The sequence below is a fragment of the Triticum urartu genome, chromosome 4A (genome assembly GCF_056163025.1).
Source record: "Triticum urartu cultivar PI428250 chromosome 4A, HENAU_Tu73, whole genome shotgun sequence".
NCBI classification, from domain to species: domain Eukaryota; kingdom Viridiplantae; phylum Streptophyta; class Magnoliopsida; order Poales; family Poaceae; genus Triticum; species Triticum urartu.
In genome coordinates this window covers 260420937-260440435 of record NC_141876.1, presented here as the reverse complement: position 1 = coordinate 260440435, position 19499 = coordinate 260420937, and positions in this window count along the sequence as shown.

Genomic DNA, 19499 nt, shown 5'->3' with positions numbered 1-19499 from the left:
ACTAAGCTTTGTCAACTAGATGCCATCTCACAAAGAATGGCTCTATAGGCTCAACAACTTGGGCAAAGAATGCTACGACTCAATGATGACAGAATTTGGACATTTTCTACCCAAAGGCCATGTACTACCTGCAAACCTGTACAAGTCAGACAAAATCCTCTGTGCTCTTAAGATGCCCTATGAGAAGATACATGCCTGTGAGAAAGGATGTGCCTTATTTAGGCTTTAATATGCGGACTTGAACAATTGTCCCATTTGCATGTCATCCAGGTATGTTGTGGTAGACAATGGTATGGGTGAGAAGACGCAGGCCAAAATCCCCGTTAATTTGCTTCGGTATATGACAATTGTACCAAGACTTCAACGTCATTTCATGGTCGAAGAGACGGATAGACAGATGACATGGCACAAAACAGGCAAAAGAGCCCAACTAGATGCAGATGGGAGCTGATGATGGTGCACACATCGGACGGTGAAGCATGGAAGCGCTATGATGCATTACATGATGACAAAGCGGCAGATCTGAGGCATCCTCGAGTCGCCGTCAGCACGGATGGTTTCAGTGTGTTTGATCTGAAGGTAGCCCAATACAGTTGTTGGCCCGTATTTGTCTTTGCACTCAATCTCCCCCGGATAGAATATGCAAAGAAAGAACATTTTCCTGATGTTGATAATTCCAGGGCCCAACTATTCGGGGAAGAATATGAATGTGTACATGCAGCTACTGAAGGACGAATTACAAGAAGCCTGGGATAATGGGTTCAAGACATACGACGCCTTTAGCAAATGGAACTTCATAATGCATGTCTGGTACATGTACTCGACACATGACTTGTCGGCGTATGCGCTATTCATTGGCTAGAGTGTGCATGGAATGTTCCCGTGCCCCACATGCAAGGGAGCTCTTGAGTTTCATTGGCTTCAGGCCGGTCCCAAGTTTCTTGCTTCGACATGCATAGACAGTTCCTGGATCCTGGCCATAAGTTCAGGAAAGACAAGAAGAACTTCATCAAAGGTAGAATTTTCAAAAACTCTGCACCACCTGTGTTGACAGGCCAAGAGACCCTGGATCAGATAAACACTCTTGATCCAGATCCAGGGCGTCCAAGGTATTTAAAGGGGTATAATTCGAAACACGCCCGGACTCACAAGACATGCTTGTGGGATCTGCATTACTTCAAAGACCTCCTTTGCCCACACAAATCGACGTGATGCACACTGAAAAGAATATCGCCAAGGCACTTTTTGGTACATTGTTTAGCATAGGGGGGAAGTCAAAGGATAATGCTAAGGCTAGATTCAATCTGGAGGCGCTATGTTATATACCTTACAAAACATGAAAGGACCGAATGGAAAGCAGAAATGGACGAAGCCAAAGGCATGGTTCAATCTTGGAAGGCCAGCTATGAGGGAAATTATCTTGTGAGTGCAAAAGCAGTTGATGTTCTCCCATGGGTATGCAGCGAATTTAAAGAGGGGAGCGAGTCTTGATAAATTTAAGATATTTGGTCACAAGAGTCATGATTGGCACATATGGATTGAGCGGGTAATGCCGGTGATGTTGCATGGCTTCATCTCTGAGGATGAATGGCTAGTACTGGCAGAGCTGAGGTATTTCTTCCGTGTTCTTTGTGTGAAAGAACTATCTCCTGACGCCCTGACCTGCTAGAAGAGATGGAAGAGTTGGCACCGGAGTTGATTTGCAAGTTAGAGAAGATCTTTCCATCGAGCTTCTTTAATCCAATGCAGCACTTGATTTTGCATCTCCCAATCGAGGCAAGATTGGGGGGATGCAAAATCATTGGTGCTATGCAATAGAGAGGATGTACAAGACGCGACGAGCAAAATGTAAAAATAAATGTATAGTTGAAGCATCGATGACTGAGGCATTCATTACTGAGGAGGCGGCAAACTTTGTGACAGCAGACTACGAAGCCAAAGATTGTTATTTGCATAATCCAAAGCCTCGGTACAATGCTGACGACCCTAAAAAGGGTGGATCCAACCTCAGCCTATTCAAAGGGGATCTCGCACCAGCCGGTGGTTCTAATTCCTTAACGTTGGATTTCAAAGAATGGCAGATCATTTCCTTGTATATCTTCACTAACCTAACAGAAGTGCGACCGTACATCGAGTAAGTTCTTGGTACATTGTTTCGCAACTTTTAATTCCTTTGAACTGCTCTTATTCCTGAATAAATTTGATACAGTTGATACGTCGCCAAATTATTGTATGGAGCGGTGATCCAAATGGATTCTATCGAAGAGTATGAGCTTCTGGCAAAGCATGGAGGCGGCTATCCGATTTCATCTCTTAGTTCAAACAAATGGTAATTTCCATTAGACCATTTCATTTATCCATCTAATTTGTGGCTAATGCAACAATCCCTTTCGTATTAAACTTGTAGGCTAATTCAGAGTTTAATGGTTTTGACCTTAAGGTCTGTTCATTTGACAAATACGACATCAACGGGTATCACTTTCATACCTATGGCAAAGAGCTATCTATGGCCGACCGAAAGTCTACAAATTGATGTGTCTCTGCTATCGGCGAAGGAGATACCAAGTATTATGGAAGAGTTGAAGCAATTTATGAACTTCAATTCTATGGTGCAAACCCACCAAACGTCGTAGTCTTCAAATGTTATTGGTTCTAGCCGAAGGAGACTAGAAGGACTCATGAACATATAGGGCTAGTGCAAATCAAACAAAGCACCCATTTGGATGTTCCCGATGTCTATATTATGGCTCAATAGGCAACCCAAGTTTTCTATCTACCATGGGCCTGTCAAAGTGATCCAAATCTCAATGGTTGGGATGTCGTTTATGAAGTGCCACCACGTGTTATACCACCTGCCCCCCAATGAAGAGGATCATGAACCCCACATTAACCCAGACACATATGAAGGAGAATTCTTCCAAGAAACACATCTTTCTAAAAAATGTTTCAAGAACCGCTCTACTTCACACCCAGAACATTGAAGTAGATAGCGACAGTGAACCCGACTTTACCCTTGAGCCGGAATAAGAAGAGCCTGAACTAGAAGAGGTTATTGCTGCGGATGACCTATCAATGCTTGACCGATTATGTGAAGGTGGCCTTCCACATGATGATGCATTTATTAATGATGATGATGATCACATCATTACTGATAGTGATGATGATGCATTTATTGATCCCGGAGCATTTATTGAACTCGACGATCCAGATTATTCTTAGGTATTCAATTTTTTATGTTGTACTTGATTAATATAGTTACTTGTATGATTGTATGATTTATATAGTTACATCTATAATTTTCTTACTTTGTATGATTGTTTCTTATACAGAGTGACATGGTCTTGATGTCCATCCCTGTCGGCCCTCGCCCTCTTTATGATTCGGATGTGGTAAATTCTCTTTTATAACTATTTGTTGCATTTCACATTTATGACAATTATGGCCATCAAGTTGACATAAAGATATTTTAATCTAGGAGGTATGTGAACCAGAATTTGAAACCGACCCTCTTGCCGAGAAGTTAAATTTAGTTGAAAAGGAAAATGAGTATTTGAAAGAAAAAATTAAAATAATTGAAGAAGATAAGATGACATTGGAGTTGTATGTTGCTGATGTCATCGATGGTCAAAAGATGAAGATGAATGCAATGCGCCTGAAGCTTAAGAAGATTACAAAATATGCCATTGATAATGAGGCTTGGTATCATTATACCATTGGATCAATTGTTACCTTAGTTGCGATCTTCGTCACATTTGTTGTGATGAGGGTAAGTTTTCTCTAGTGTTTTGCTTAACGAATGCGTACTTAGCTTATTTTCCTCCTAAATGGCATAGTTACCTAAGTTAGATAAAAAAATGAGCTTTCTTACGTAAGTTGGCTCAAAATGGCATCATCACCTAGGTTACCACAAAAATGACATATACTTACCTTATTTTTCTCCAAATTGACATGATAAGCTTAGTTGACTTATACTTTACCTAGGATAGCTATAAAATGACCTATACTTAGCATTTTTCCTCCTAAATGACTTAATATGCTTAGTTATCTGAAAAATGGCATAACTAAATAGGATAGTTCAATAATGATCTATACTTAGCTTACCTAGTCATTTATGACATAATTAGCTTACTTAGGTAAAAATGGCATAACTACCTAGGTTAGCTCAAAAATGACCTATACTTTGCTTCTTCGGTTCATTTATGACATACTTAGCAGACTTAGGTCAAAAATGGCATGATAATCTTTGTTACCTCCACAATGATATAGACTTAGCTTATTTTCCACGAAAATGACATAATAACCTTACTAAGCTCCAAAATGACCTATTTACCTAGCTTAGCTCTAAAATGACCTACACTTAGCATTTTTACCTACCTTAGTTAGAAAACGGTATTGTTACATACCTTAGTTAGAAGAAGAAGAAGAAGAAGATAAAGAAGAGGAGAGGGGAAAAGAAAGAGAAGAAAAATTCTTCTTCTTCTTCTTCTAACTTTCTTCTTTCCCAATTTGCATATTTGCGTTCGATGAGGAAGCTTGCGTTCATGGAGTCTACTCTTCTCCTTGTGCTTCCTTTTTGTTTTGATTTTGTAAGATGAACTATGTGAAACTTGCTACCTATATATGTATGTATGGATGAAACCATTGTATGTGCATTGATGGATATGTTGGCTAGCTATATATGTTGCATATGGATTTTTTATTTGGTATGTATATGTGTTCGGTGATCATATCCATATGGCAGGGATATGATTTGGTATGTATATGTGTTGTTATGCTTGTTGAAAGTATTCTCAAATGTGTGAAATTGAATGAATGTAAGAAAAAACAGGGGCTGCACAGGCTCTTTGCTGTCAGCCAGCAGATGGCAAAGCTACCATGTGGTAGCTACCTGTGCAACCTAGGGTGCACTGGGCTGGCCTATTTGGAAGCTTTGGCATTTGCTGGCAGACGACAAAGACCTTGGCATCTTTGCCGTCTGCCAGCAGACGGCATAGCTTGCCACACGGCAGCTACCTAGGGGGCATCTGGGCTGGCATATTTGTGCACTTAGCCGTCCGCTGGCAGATGGCAAAGATGCAAAGGTCTTTGTCGTCTGCTAGCAGACGGCAAAGCACGCTGTTAACCCCCTAACGGACCTAACCTGCCACGTGTGCTGTCCAAGCTCTTTGCCGTCTACTGGCGGACGACAAAGATGATTTCATCTTTTCCGTCTGGTAGCAGACGATAAAGTGCCCTTTGTCATAGCTTATTCAGTCGGACCTGTTGCCGTCTGCTGGCTGATGGCAACGGCCTTTGCCATCCACCAGACATTCCTTTGCCGTCAGCCATGGCAGACGGCAAAGTGCCTAATTCCTGTAGTGAAACTATGCAATAGAAAACAGAATCTGTCTAAAACGGAACAATCTGTAATGACCTGAACGAACACTATACTTATGTAACCCCAAACAATCTGAAAAATTAGGACAACATGGGAAATTTGTATGTTAATAATGTGCAAAAAAATGAGAATTTTATCACGTTCCAGTGAATAATAATAATTCTAGTACTAGGAGCAAAAGTTTCTATTTTTTCACAGAATCAAGTCAGCTATCAACCAAATCATCCCAAAGGCTTTACTTGGCCCAAACACTAATGAAAACTTAAAAACACAATCATAACAGTAGCATAATTGTGTGAACATGCCAAAATAGAAGGAAAAAGCAAAAAATTAGATAACTATTGGGTTGCCTGCCAAGAAGCGCTATTGTTTTATGCCCCTAGTGTAAAGCATTGTTTCAAATATTGTCATCATTAGTTTTAATCCCATAGGTTTCCCCCATAATAGATTCATATGGTGGCTTAGTTCTCTTTCTAGGGAAGTGTTCCATTCCTTTCTCCAATGGAAATTGAAATCTTATATTTCCTTCTTTCATATCAATAATAGCACCTATGGTTCGTAGGAAATGCCTACCAAGTATTATGGGACAAGACGGATTGCATTCAATATCAAGCACAATGAAATCCATGGTCACATAATTTCTATTAGCAGGAATAAGACCATCATTTATTCTACCCAATGGTTTCTTAATAGTTGAATCTGATAGGTGCGGATTAAGGGAACATTCATCCATATCAGTGAGGCCTAGCACATCACATAAAGATTTTCGTATAGTAGAAATGCTAGAACCTAGATCACCTAAATCATTATATTCATTACCTTTAATTTTTACTTTACTAGTAGGTTCCCATTCATCATGCAATTTTCCAGGTATTGAAACCTCCAACTCTAGCTTTTCTTCACAAGCTTTTACCATAGCTTCAACAATATGTTTAGTGATTTTCTTCATAAGCATTGGGTGAATTTATCATGGATTGCAACAAGGAAATACATTGAATTAAAGATCAACTATCATAATTAAAGTCCTTGTGATCCAAAGTAGTGGTGTAACACCCCATATGTAACTTTTCCCAATTTGGCAATATATCCATCTTGTTCTTCGTCAATTCCAAGTGGTTTCCTCCTTGTTGTTTTCATTTTGGATTTTTCTTTGTTTCAATTATTGCATTGCCTTGCTATTCTTGTCATATGCCTTTTTGCCATCATATGTTTGCATCATGTGCATATCAATGTTGTGTTGTGCTTTTGTCAACTTGCATTTCCATGATATTCATGCATGATATGTTGTTGCATGCTCTATGTGGATCCAAGCGACACCACCACCTTCTATCCATTCCTTTCCTTCATTTTTTAAAGATCATATATCCTCACTCCATTAATGTTCTTTGTTCCCCAATAAATCTTGCATCATGCCTTACGCCTCTCTGCCAAGTTTCCACTTATTTGGAGTTGTTTTGGTTAGGTTAAAAATGGTCCAAGTTTGAATATAATTCAAACTTGTTTTATTTTTCTACCTCTAAAAATGTCCAAATCAATTTTTTTAAAATAGAGCATAATTCCAGGGTCATGGTAATATTCCCATATCTCTGATATACATCTCCTACCTCCCTGGCCTTTTACTTTTTCTACAGTTGTGGATTTAAATGTACAGTATTAAAAGGAAAAGGAAAAGCCCTCCTAGTGCAGCCACTTGGGCCTTTTCCCTCACCCGCAGCCCAAACGAGCCTAGCAGCAGCTCCAGCGCAACCCACCTTGGCCCAAATTTGTTCGCGGCCAGCTGCCCCGTAGCATCGCCATCTTTGTTCCATAGACAGAGCGCTCCCGCTCGTGCCATGAACTTCACGAATGCCGAGGTCGCACCGTCTCTCCCCTCCTATTTAAGCTAGCAGCACACACGCCTCTAGGGTTTCCCCGTCGCCGCTGCCACCCAGGGGTCTTCCCCTTCCCTCCTTCTCCTTTCCCGTGAGCACCCAAGTGTGGCTGAGAGCACACTCGTCGCCGTCCTCCAGTCACCTCCAACCGCCTACTCCAAGTCTGTCGGCCTCCCAGTCGTCCCCGTCATCCTCAGCGTCCACTCCTTCATCGAGGGATAAGCTAAGTCCCGCGTCCGGCTCCTGCTCTGCTTCCGTCTTCTTCTCTGCGAGGAGCTGCATCGAAGTTCAGAGCTCGACCACGTCACTACTATCTCATCTCCGGTGCCAATGCCGTGTCCTAGGGTGATCTAGGTATACCTGCCCCCCTCTCTATTCTCCTGTCGCATGTAGATCGCCATAGACGTCGCCATGATCGAGTTCGCACCGTGCTCTCGTCGCTCCGGCAGGCTCTGAATTTTGTATGTAGATGTAGTACCTGCCGTGGTTGCTCGCGCTTCGCTCCCCCCCCGTGTCTAGTTCACCTCGACGCACCACTTATGTCCGCACCTCACCACCCCTCTCAGAGGAGCAGCGTCCCGCGGCTCTACTCGTCCTGTAGTTCGCCTCCGCTTCACCTCATAGTGCCGCACCGCCATGGCAGCAAGCTACTGCAGACGCGCACTCGCACTCTCGCAGCCGCTCCGCCTACACACGCGCACTCCCTAGCCTATCCCGCACACCCGTCGTCGCTCGGCAGCCGCCCACATCGCCGCGCCGCTCCTCCCCGGCGCCGTCACCATCTTCCTCGTGCGCTGGAGAAGAAGGCTCGGCCTTCCAAAGCTTTAAAAGAGGCCGGGCTCCTTACATGTCACGAGCCCGTGCCTAGCCCAGTTGGTTTCTGATCTGTGCCTCCACCCAGGAGACCAGGGATCAAGTCCTAGTTTTGCCCCCTTTTGGCTTTTTAGCCATTTAGTTTTTTTGTTCATCTGAGTATGACATCTGGGTCCCAGAGCACCCTGTCGACCGGTCTTAGTTGACCTGCTGACCACACTTCGGACCACACTGGTCATCCCCTATGTCTAGTGGCAGCCTGGGTACACCTAGGCATCCACCCATGTCTTCTGTTTTATTCATTTTCAGAACATGCCAGATTTGGCATATGCTGAGGTTTCCATATATGGTAGTATTCTCATTTGATTGAATTGTGTGCATTCCCATATAGAAGCATATGCATATTATATATGAAAATTGGGGTAGAAAAATCCCACCAATCCAGTGGTGGCATTAGTTTTTGCATTTGAGCAAGTTCATGAACATGTCATTTTGCATGATGATGTTGTTTTATCATTTTTGCGTGATTTAATTCAAACATGCTATGAGGTTGTTTTGCACATGGATAGCTTCATTTTCATGTCTACTTCATGCTAAATTTTATTTCATGCCATTTAGTGCACTGTGATGAGTGCCACAAGCTTGCAAAGTTGCTATCATGAATCTGTTTCTGCCATGCCATGTAATTCTATGAAGTCTGAACTAGTTCATATCACTTGCCATGTTTGCATTGATGCTACCATATTTTCTGTGAATCTTTGGCTCAAGTTCAGTAAGGGAGTTTTGTTCATTGCTTTTAGTACTAGAATGCCATGCTCAAGTTTGCCATGTTATGTTCCTGTAGCATGTAGTTTACTAGCTCTAAACATTGCAACCTGATGCTGTTTATGCCATGATTAGTGAATTTCTGCTAAGTCTATGAAACTGTTGTCATTTGCATTTTTGCCATGCTATTTTAGACTTGTTCTAGTGAGTTCTAGCAGTAGCTCGCTGTTCATGATTTGTAGAGCTTCACATGTAATTCACTGTCATGTGTTTTGTTTTTATGTTGGAGTGCTGTAGCATATTTTCATGATGCATCTTAAGTGCCACGTTACTGTTAAGTGAAGTTTTGCATTGCTCTTGTTTTGCTCGTCATTTTGCAAACCGTGCATCCATTTCCGGTGATCATCATATCGATTTCAACCGAAATCTCTGAAGCTATCCTGTGGCATGCTTGCTTTCCCAAGTTGGTGCCACATTCATCTTTTCCCTCCCGGAGTACCCATATTCATATTTTCCATGCCATGTCTTGCATCATGTTGTTTGCGCATAGCACGGTGATTGATTGTTATTCCCTTGGGTGTGTTTTTCTTTGGGTAGAGCCAGGAGACGAGTTTGTGGATGAGGATCCTGTCGAGTACGTTCACAAGGAGCAAGATTTCGACAACCCTGAGAACTTTGCAGGCAAGATGATCATTACCCCTGATATCACTTCTACCTTTCTTGCTAGTTGTTCGTTCTATCTCTATGTCGCTCTACCTACCACATTCCCTTGCGTGTGTTTTTCTTTCGGTAGAGCCAGGAGACGAGTTTGTGGATGAGGATCCTGTCGAGTACGTTCACGAGGAGCAAGATTTCGACAACCCTGAGAACTTTGCAGGCAAGATGATCATTACCCCTGATATCACTTCTACCTTTCTTGCTAGTTGTTCGTTCTATCTCTATGTCGCTCTACCTACCACATTCCCTTGCGTGTGTTTTTCTTTCGGTAGAGCCAGGAGACGAGTTTGTGGATGAGGATCCTGTCGAGTACGTTCACGAGGAGCAAGATTTCGACAACCCTGAGAACTTTGCAGGCAAGATGATCATTACCCCTGATATCACTTCTACCTTTCTTGCTAGTTGTTCGTTCTATCTCTATGTCGCTCTACCTACCTAGTTGTTCGTTCTATCTCTATGTCGCTCTACCTACCACATTCACTTGTTATCAAGCCTCCCTTATTTCCATGTCAAGCCTCTAACCCACCTTCCTAGCAAACCGTTGTTTGGCTATGTTACCACTTTTGCTCAGCCCCTCTTATAGCGTTGCTAGTTGCAGGTGCAGTCCAGGTTGTTCCATGTTGGAACATGGATTTGTTGATATATCACAATATCTCTTATTTAATTAATGCATCTATATACTTGGCAAAGGGTGGAAGGCTTAGCCTTTTGCTCGGTGTTTTGTTCCACTCTTGCCACCCTAGTTTCCGTCATACTGGTGTTATGTTCCTTGATTTTGTGTTCTTTACGTGGTTGGGGTTATGGGACCCCCTTGACAGTTTGCTTTGAATAAAACTCCTCCAGCAAGACTCAACCTTGGTTTTACCATTTGCCTAATAACAAGTAAAACTTGCATAGGGAGTAATTAACCCAAGAATTCTTAATCAACCCCCCGGGCCAGTGCTCCTCTGAGTGTTGGTACAAACTAGGCAGCCTGCTGGCCCACCTCGGGGAAACTCGAGGGATGGTTTTACTCGTAGCTTGTCCCATCTGGTGTGCCCTGAGAACGAGATACGCGCGGCTCCTATCGGGATTTGTCGGCATATTCGGACGGTCTTGCTAGACTTGTTTTACCATTGTCGAAATGTCTTGTAACTGGGATTCCGAGTCTGATCGGTTTGTTCTGGGAGAAGGAATATCCTTCGTTGATCGTGATAGCTTGTGATGGGCTAAGTTGGGACACCCCTGCAGGGTTTAAACTTTCGAGAGCCGTGCCCGCGGTTATGTGGCAGATGGGAATTTATTAATATCCGGTTGTAGAGAACTTGACACTTGAATTAACTAAAATGCGCCAACCGCGTGTGTAACCGTGATGGTCTCTTTTTGACGAGGTTCGGGAAGCGAACACGGTTGGGTTATGTTTGAATGTAAGTAGTTCAGGATCACTTCTAGCTCTATGCCCACTGCTGTAACACCCACTATGCGGCTATATCTCCCACGTGTCGGAGCACGACTTAGAGGCATAACCGCATTGTAGGCATGTCGGAAGAGGGGTAATCTTTACACATCCCATGTACTGAATAAGATAGAGATAAAGAGTTGGCTTACAATCGCCACTTCACACCATACATAAATATAGCATTACATCATCCATAATACAATCAAGGCCCGACTACGGAACCAAAATAAAGACAACCCCAAATGCATAAGATCCCCGATCGCCACAAACTGGGCTCCACTATTGATCGTATGGAAGAAACATAGTAACGTCCTGAGTCCTCATTGAACTCCCACTTGAGTTCGGTTGCATCCCCTGGAATGGCATCGTCGGCACCTGCATCTAGTTTTGGAAGTAATCTTTGAGTCACGGAGACTCAACAATCTCACACCCTCGCGATCAAGACTATTTAAGATCATGGGCAGGAAAAGGTATGTGAGGTGGTGTAACACCCCGGATGTAACCTACCTTATTTGTACTCCGACTCTTGCCGTTTCCGGCACTAAATTATATTATTTCCTCGTTGTTGGGTTTTTGTCTCCGTGTGTTTTGTCTTTGTCATGCATCTCAAATCATGTCATCATGTGCATTGCATTTGCATACGTGTTCGTCTCATGCATTCGAGCATTTTCCCCGTTGCCCGTTTTGCATTCCGGCGCTCCTATGTCCTCCGGCATCCCTTTCTACCTATTTTCATGTGTGGGGGTTAAAATTTCCGGATTGGACTAAGACTTGTCATGCGGCCTTGGGTTACTACCGGTAGACCGCCTGTCAAGTTTCGTACCATTTGGACTTCGTTTGATACTCCAACGGTTAACCGAGGGATCGAAAAGTCCCCGTGTGTGTTGCAGCCCAACACCCTTCCAAAGTGGCCCAAAACCCATCTAAACCCCTTCCATCATCTAGAGCGTTCGATCAGGATCGCGTGGCCGCAAACCGCACCTCATTTGGAGCTTCCTAGCCCCCTCTACCTCTATAAATAGGACCCCCCTTTTCAATTCACGGACGAAACCCTAGCCCGCCTCCTCCTCCAGCCGCCGGATGAAATCCGGACGGCCGGAAACATTCGCTCTGCCCGTCCACCGCCATGTGTCCTCCTCCCATTGGCCACCGCCCATGCCCACTTCGCCGCACCGCTCGGGCCCGCTCGGCCCGTGGCCGGCCCCCGCGGCCCAGCGCGCCCCGCCGCCGCATCTTCCCTGCGCCACCCTTCCTCGCCCGCGCCGGTCACCGCGCTCCGCCACCAACTCCGGCGCCGGCGAGCTCCGCCACCGGGCCGCCCCGCTCCGGTGACCTGCCTCGCGCCACCCGGAGGCCGCCGCCTCACCGCCCGATGCCGCTACCACCGCCACCGTCCTCCTCCTCGACCGGAGAGCTCCGGCGACCCTTCCTCTCTGGTGAGCACGAACTCCGGCTGTCCATCCTCAGTTCGCGCGCCGGCTTCTACAGTACCGCGAGATCCAGATCTGGATCCAGTTCATCTCGGTTGACTTTTTCTTCCCTAAACCCTAGCATTTTTGCAATCTTTCACATGCCATAACTTCCTCATCGTAGCTCTGATTCGTGCGCGTAGCATATCAAAATGTTCGTCTCGATGAGTACATCATTTCATCTCATTGCATCATTTTCATTTGAGCTCATCTTGATGCCCGAAATGCTGTTGGAAGAGGGCTATGTGAGGAAAGTTTCAGATGTGTTTCAGCAAATGCACTTTTGTCATTTTTGCCATGATTAATGTGTGCATGCTATGATCCTGAGCTCTACATGTGTTTTGAAATATGCCATGCCATCTTTACAGGGGTGTATGCCATGTATTTTTGTGATCTTCGTGGTTACTAGCACAAGCATGCAAAGTAGCTTACCCAATGATGCTGATTTCAGGGACTCAGAATTTCACAAAGTCCTTGCCTTGTCATTATTTTTATGCCATATGTTCATGTTGTTTCCTTGTGATCCGTGCCTCTTTTGAGCATGATCAGTAAGGATGTTTTGTAGATAATGTTGTGCTCTATCCATCCGTGTCTTTTTTTGCAATTATGGAGCACCCTAGCTTGAGTCAATCGAGCTCTACTTTTGCTTTAAAATGTTCCTGGCAGATTGTTAACATGTTCTGCAATTTTGCCAAGCTTGTTGTTGTTGATCCGTGCATGCTATGTTGTTGTTATTGCCATGTCTAGCTTCTATGCCATGTCTACTTGCTGGGTGCATGCTTAGTTTGTCATGCAATGCCTCGTAGTGAGTGCATCGAGCTCGTAAACATGCCTACTTCATAACTGTTTTGCCATGCTCCAGTTTTTCACTAAGTCTGAATCTGTTTATGTTTTTGCTATGTTCACATGCTTGCAATTGTATTTTTTGATCCCTTTTGGCTCATGGTCACTAATGGACGTTTGTTATATGCTTAGAGTAGCTTCATGCCATCCCTTCCTTTGCCATGATATGTTCTTGTAGCATGTAGTTTTCATGCTCTAAAGTCTGTAACCGGTAATCTTTTGCACTTTTGCCATGCTTGTTTGAACCTGTTAATGAGTGAATTAGCCATAGCTCAGTGTTCATATTTTGTCAAGCATCATGAGTGGATCCTTGCCATGTATTTTTTTGCCATGTCTGATTGCAGTAGCTTATTTATCTTGATGCATTTAGATGGCCTCTTGCTGATTATCGCAGACTGGTGACATATTTGTTTTGCTTGCCATTTCCAAACCGTGCATCCGATTCCGGTGATCTTTATACCGATTTCGATCGAAATCAACTCACCTTTCCAGTGGCACTCTTGGAATTCCAAGTTGAGGCCAGGTTTAATCATTCCTTTCCAAATCAAGCCTATGCATCACATACCGCATCCCGCATATCATACCATGTTTGCATCATGTTGCTTGAGCATTGCACGTGGTTGATTGTGTTCCCTTTTGCTTGTTGTTCTTGTTTGGGTAGAGCCGGGAGACGAGTACGTGAATGAGGAGCCCATTGAGTACGCCTACGAGGATCAAGGCAACTCTGAGAACTTTGCACGCAAGATGACCATACCCTCGAAATAACTTCTATCTTTGCTTGCTAGATGCTCGCTCTTTTGCTATGCCTATGCTACGATACCTACCACTTGCTTATCATGCCTCCTACATTGCCATGTCAAACCTCTAACCCACCTTGTCCTAGCAAACCGTTGTTTGGCTATGTTACCGCTTTGCTCAGCCCCTCTTAGAGCGTTGCTAGTTGCAGGTGAAGATTGGAGATCGTTCCTTGTTGGGACATGTTTATTGTTGGGATATCACCATATTATCTTGTTTATCTTAATGCACCTATATTCTTGGTAAAGGGTGGAAGTCTCGGCCTTATGCCTGGTGTTTTGTTCCACTCTTGCCGCCCTAGTTTCCGTCATATCGGTTTTATGTTCCCGGATTTTTGCGTTCCTTACACGGTTGGGTTATAATGGGAACCCCTCGATAGTTCGCCTTGAATAAAACTCCTCCAACAATGCCCAACATTGGTTTTACCATTCGCCACCTAGCCTCTTTTTCCCTTGGGTTTCCGGAGCCCAAGGGTCATCTTTATTTAAACCCCCCTGGGCCAGTGCTCCTCTGAGTGTTGGTCCGAAATGGGCAGCCTGCGGGGCCACCTCGGGGAAACTCGAGGGTTGGTTTTACTCGTAGCTTGACCTATCTGAGTGTGCCCTAAGAACGAGATATGTGCAGCTCCTATCAGGATTTGTCGGCACATTCGGGCGGTGTTGCTGTACTTGTTTTACCATTGTCGAGGATGTCTTGTAACCGGGATGCCGAGTCTAATCGGATTGTCTTGGGAGAAGGAATATCCTTCGTTACCCGTGAGAGCTTGTGATGGGCTAAGTTGGGACTCCCCTGTAGGGATTTGAACTTTCGAAAGACGTGCCCGCGGTTATGGGCAGATGGGAATTTGTTCATGACTGGTTGTAGAAAACCTGAAACTTAACTTAATTAAAATGCACCAACCGCGTATGTTACCGTGATGGTCTCTTCTCAGCGGAGTCCGGGAAGTGAACACGGTGTTGGAGTAATGCTTGACGTAGGTTGTTCTAGGATCACTTCTTGATCATAGTTGTTCGACCGTGCTTTTGCCTTCTCTTCTCGCTCTCATTTGCGCATGTTAGCCACCATATATGCTAGTCGCTTGCTGCATCTCCACATCATACCTTTACCCTTACCTATAAGCTTAAATAGTCTTGATCGCGAGGGTGTGAGATTGCTGAGTCCCCGTGACTCACAGATTACTTCCAAAACCAGATGTAGGGGACCGATGATACCGCTCCAAATGATATGACCGAGCTCAAGTGGCTGTTCGATGAAGACTCTCATCGTTACTACGTGTCTTTCCCAGATGATCAGTAGTGGTGCCCAGTTGGGGCGATCGGGGACTTTGTCGCATTTTGGGGGTTGTTCTTCATTTTGGTTCCGTAGTCGGACCTTGAGTGTATTGGATGAATGTAATGTTATTTATGTATTTGTGTGACGTGGCGAGTGTAAGCCAACTATGTACCTTTCCCTTTATTTATGTACATGGGTGGTTTGCGAAGATTACCTCACTTGCGACATTGCTTTCAATGCGGTTATGCCTCTAAGTCGTGCTTCGACATGTGGGAGATATAGCCGCATCGAGGGCGTTATAGGTGGAGCTGTAGCAAGCACTAGCATATATGGTGGCTAACATACGCAAATGAGAGCGAGAAGAGAAGGCAAAGCACGGTCGAGAAGCTACAAAGATCAAGAAGTGATCCTAAAAACTACTTATGTTCAAGCATAACACGAGACCGTGTTCTCTTCCCGGACTCCGCCGAAAAGAGACCATCACGGCTACACACACTGTTGATTCATTTTAATTAAGTTAAGTGTCAGGTTTTCTACAACCGGATATTAACAAATTCCCATCTTCCCATAACTGCGGGCACGACTTTCGAAAGTTCAAATCCCTGCAGGGGTGTCCCAACTTAGCCCATCACAAGCTCTCATGGTCAACGAAGGATATTCCTTCTCCCAGGATGACCCGATCAGACTCGGAATCCCGGTTACAAGACATTTCGACAATGGTAAAACAAGACCAGCAAAGCCGCCCGATGTGCCGACAAATCCCGATAGGAGTCGCACGTATCTCATTCTTAGGGCACACCGGATGAACACTACGTACAACTAAAACCAACCCTCAAGTTTCCCTGATGTGGCGCTGCAAGTGGCTCTTTTTTGGACCAACACTCAGAGGAGCACTGGCCCGGGGGTTTAAAATAAAGATGAACCTTGAGTCCGCGAAACCCAAGGGAAAAAGGCTTAGGTGGCAAATGGTAAAACCAAGGTCGGGCTTTGCTGGAGGAGTTTTATTCAAGGCGAACTGTCAAGGGGTTCCCATTATAACCCAACCGCGTAAGGAACGCAAAATCAAGGAACATAACACCGGTATGACGGAAACTAGGGCGGCAAGAGTGGAACAAAACACCAGGCATAAGGCCGAGCCTTCCACCCTTTACCAAGTATATAGGTGCATTCAAGTAAACAAGATATAATAATGATATCCCAACAATAAACATGTTCCAACAAGGAACAAACTCCAATCTTCACCTTCAACTAGCAACGCTATAAGAGGGGCTGAGCAAAGCAGTAACATAGCCAAACAACGGTTTGCTAGGACAAGGTGGGTTAGAGGCTTAACATGGCAATATGGGAGGAATGATAAAGCAAGTGGTAGGTATCGCGGCATAGGCATAGCAATAGAGCGAGCAACTAGCAAGCAAAGATAGAAGTGATTTCGAGGGTATGGTCATCTTGCCCGCAAAGTTCTTCGAGTTGACGTAAGCTTGATCCTCGTAAGCGTACTCAACGGGTTTCTTGATCACGAACTCGTCTCCCGGCTCTACCCAAGGCAAGAACACAAGCAAAAGAAACCACAATCAACCACGGTGCAATGCGCAAGCAATATGATGCAAAACATGGCATGATATGTGGGATGTGATATGCAATGCATATGCGTGCTCTAGAAGGAAAAGATTGAACCAGGCCTCAACTTGGCAAACCAAGTGCCGCTGGAAAGATGAGTTGATTTTGGTCGAAATGGATATAAAGATCACTGGAACCGGATGCACGGTTTGCAAATGGCAAGCAAAACAAGAATGGCACAATTCTGCGATTAACAGCACGATGCCATCTAGAATGCAACAAGAAACTAAGCTACTACACTCCAACATAGCAGAAAAGCACCTGACAGTGATCTACTCAAGATGCTTGACAAAAGATGAACATTGAGCTACGGGTAAATCACACAATAGCAGGCTCAAACAAGCATGGCAAAAGTGCAAAAGATAACAGCATCACAGACTTGGTGAAAATAACTACATGTCAGGATTTAACATCAGGAAGCAATGTTTAGAGGAAGATAACAACATGTTACAGGATCAGAAAATAGCAACACAAGGCATGGCATGCATCTACTCAAAGCATATAACAAAAGTCCCTTACTGACCATAAGACAACAAGGATCAGAAAATATGATGGCACCCATGTAAACATAGCAAGTTTCGTAAGCAGATTCAGACTTAGCAGAAAACTGGACATGGCAAAAACAGAGTTACGTAAGCATGTTTACGAGCACGATGCACTCAACACAAGACATTGTATGACAAGCTAAGCATACTACCGGCAAGAAGACATGATCATGAAGCCAAGCAAAGCAAGAACAAGCTCATAGCATGCATGGATCAACTACAACAACCTTGGCAAAATTGATTAACACGTAAACAATCTGCCAGGAACATTTTATAGCAAAAGTAGAGCAAGATTGAGTCCGACTAGGGTACTCCATAATTGCGAACAAGGACATGGATGGATAGAGCATAACCATATGTCAACACTATCCTTACTGAACATGCTCAAAAGAGGCATGGATCACTCTGTAGCAACATGACTACATGGCATAAAAATAACATCCGGGAAATGACTTAGTAGAATTCTAAGTCCCTGAAATCAGCAACATCACGAGAGCTACTTTGCATGCTTGTGCTAGTCACCACATTGATCAAAAAAATACATGGCATACACCCCTGTAAAGATGGCATGGCATAGCCCAAAACACGTGTAGGGCTCAACCTCATATGCAGCACACATTAATCATGGCAAAAATGACAAATGCTCAAGATCTGCTAAGTAACAGGAACTAACATTATGAAGCACTCTTGCAACAGCATTTTAGGCATCAAGATGGACTCAAACAAGCATGGTGCAATGGAACAAAATGAAGAAGACATCCTAACGAACATTTTGATATATGGCATGCCCAAAACGGAGCTACGGATGCGGAGTTATGATGCAATGGACATGGCCTAAAAAAGTTACAGATCCGAGGACTTAGAAGAAAAAAATCACCTCCTGATCTAGGGTTGACCCGGGCACGCAAAACGAGGTGGCGGCGGATCTTGCCAGAGACGACGCCGGAGTTGGAGGAGACGGCGGCCGGAGTCGCGGAAGAGCTCGCCGGCGAGGTGCGCGGGCGGGTCCGATGATAGACGAGGACGGGACGGCGGGATCCGGCCGCGGGCTTGCCGGATCCGGCGGCCAGCGGCGCGGGGGCGAGCGGCGGCGTGCTCGGCGGCGAGCATCGGCGATGGAGAAGCGGCGGGAGGCGCGGTGGCTGGCGGCGACGGGCAGCGGAAGACGCGAGCGGCGCGCGGGGTGAGGCGGCCCGGGCGCGGACGCCTGCGGGCGGCGGCGGCGAGGGGAACGGGCCCCGCGGGCCAGGCGTGGGACTCGCGGGGCGGCGGGAGGCGCGGGGCGGCGGAGGAGAGGATCGAGGCGGCGGCGAGGCTGACGTGTCGCATGGGGATTGGTTCGGGTGAGGTGGCTGGTGGACGTGTCCGGCGGACGCGGACGTGTCCGGCATCGCGGGGTGGAAGAAGGCTAAGGTTGGACTGCGAGATTTCGGGGGGATCACATATTTATAGGTAGAGGGAGCTAGGAGAGTCCAAATGAGGTGCGGTTTTCGGCCACACGATCGTGATCAAATGACCGAGAGGATGGAGGGGGTTTGGATGGGTTTTGGGCCACTTTGGAGGGGTGTTGGGCTGCAACACACACGAGGCCTTTACGATTCCTGGGTTAACCGTTGGAGTATCAAATGAAGTCCAAATGGCACGAAACTTGACAGGCGGTCTATTGGTGGTGTACCAAGGCTGCTTGTCAAGTCTCGGTTCAATCCGAGAACGTTTAACACTCGCACACGAAAAGAGGCAAAAGGGGGTCGCCGGAAGACGTAGGAGTGCCGGAATGCAAAACGGACAACGGGGAAAATGCTCGGATGCATGAGACGAACACGTATGCAAATGCGATGCACATGATGACATGATATGAAATGCATGACATGAACAAAATGCAAAACGAAGACAAAACCAAACCATGAGGGAATATCATAACTTAGAGCCGAAAATGGCAAGAGTTGGAATACAAATATGGCAAGTTACATACGGGGC